Below are 1,251 nucleotides of genomic sequence, written 5' to 3'. Positions count from 1 at the left end.
TACAAATCAAATTATCTTCTTTTTTGAAAAGATATTTTCCTCTTTTTTTTTTTTCATTTTTCTCGACGCATAATTTTTTTTTTGTTTTTTTTTTCTTCAATAAAACGTTTTCAGTACATGCATTTCTCTATTTTAAATTGCTTCATCGCATAATTTGTGTTGAGTTTTATATATATTATTGTCGATGAATTTTTACATAATCTTTGTTTTTTTATAGATACTTTTCCTATTATATATATATATATATATATATATATATATATAAAGATAGAATAATAGGAACTATAAAACATCGAAATCGATAACAAACAAAAAGGAACATATTCTAATTCCTCGTAAATATTTTTCGTGAAATTCGTTTTCTTGCTACGCGTGATCATTAATAAGAAAACGAATTGAGAGATATACTTCTCCGAATGGCTTAATCGTTCAATAACAAACCTACATATAACAAATTATGCTAATTAATGTGTACAAGTGTTCCATAGAAATAGAATAATAACGTTAATTATAGATAGAAGAAAAATTAGAATTTTTCGTACTGGTATCAAATTTACTGGTACACATTATTATTAATCATACACCATGTACACACACACACACACACACATATATATATGTATACATATATATATAAATATATATTTCTCCACCGTTACTTGCAATCCAAACAAAGATGACTCTCGGAAAAGTTCATTGAATCGTATAAACGAGGTCCGTCTCACGGAACTAACAACTAAAAGAAAAAATAATTGAAAGGAGATAATGAAAATTCGCACTGGAAATTAACATGGTATACGTGGCATGCATTGAGTTTAATAAATGCATATAAAGGAGAGAGCAAAGATCGCACATTTCAAATGAACTCGAGAAATTCAATGACGCATCAGTACGGTTTTCTTCGGTATCGTCGACTCTCACGTTTACGTCTAAATACCTATATATATATATATATACATATATACATATATACGAAGTTAAATAAATATATATTCAAATAAGTATACGAATATATCATATATCATATATCATATATATATATATATGCATTCATATATGATAAGAAAAATTTATTCTAAAATATATATAAAAAAAAAAAAAAAAAGAAAATCGTGAAGTAAAGTAAAGAACGATTTATTTTTGTATTTCGATCGTACGATATTTTTCGTTCAATCTCTTCATTTTTCTTTCTTTTCTTTTCTTTTTTTTTTTTTTTTATAAGCAATCTCCTAAAAAGTGTATACGCATGCG

The 1,251-nt window shown here is 25.3% G+C and overlaps 1 protein-coding gene across 4 annotated transcripts in view; it reads left to right on the top strand.

Annotated features, from left to right (window-relative positions):
- Positions 1-1,251, top strand: part of LOC122632398 (chloride intracellular channel exc-4) — a 14,048-nt gene that overhangs the window by 1,301 nt on the left and 11,496 nt on the right. The window lies entirely within an intron of this gene.

The sequence above is a fragment of the Vespula pensylvanica genome, chromosome 10 (assembly GCF_014466175.1).
Source record: "Vespula pensylvanica isolate Volc-1 chromosome 10, ASM1446617v1, whole genome shotgun sequence".
NCBI lineage: Eukaryota > Metazoa > Arthropoda > Insecta > Hymenoptera > Vespidae > Vespula > Vespula pensylvanica.
This window is presented reverse-complemented; position numbering and strand designations above follow the sequence as displayed.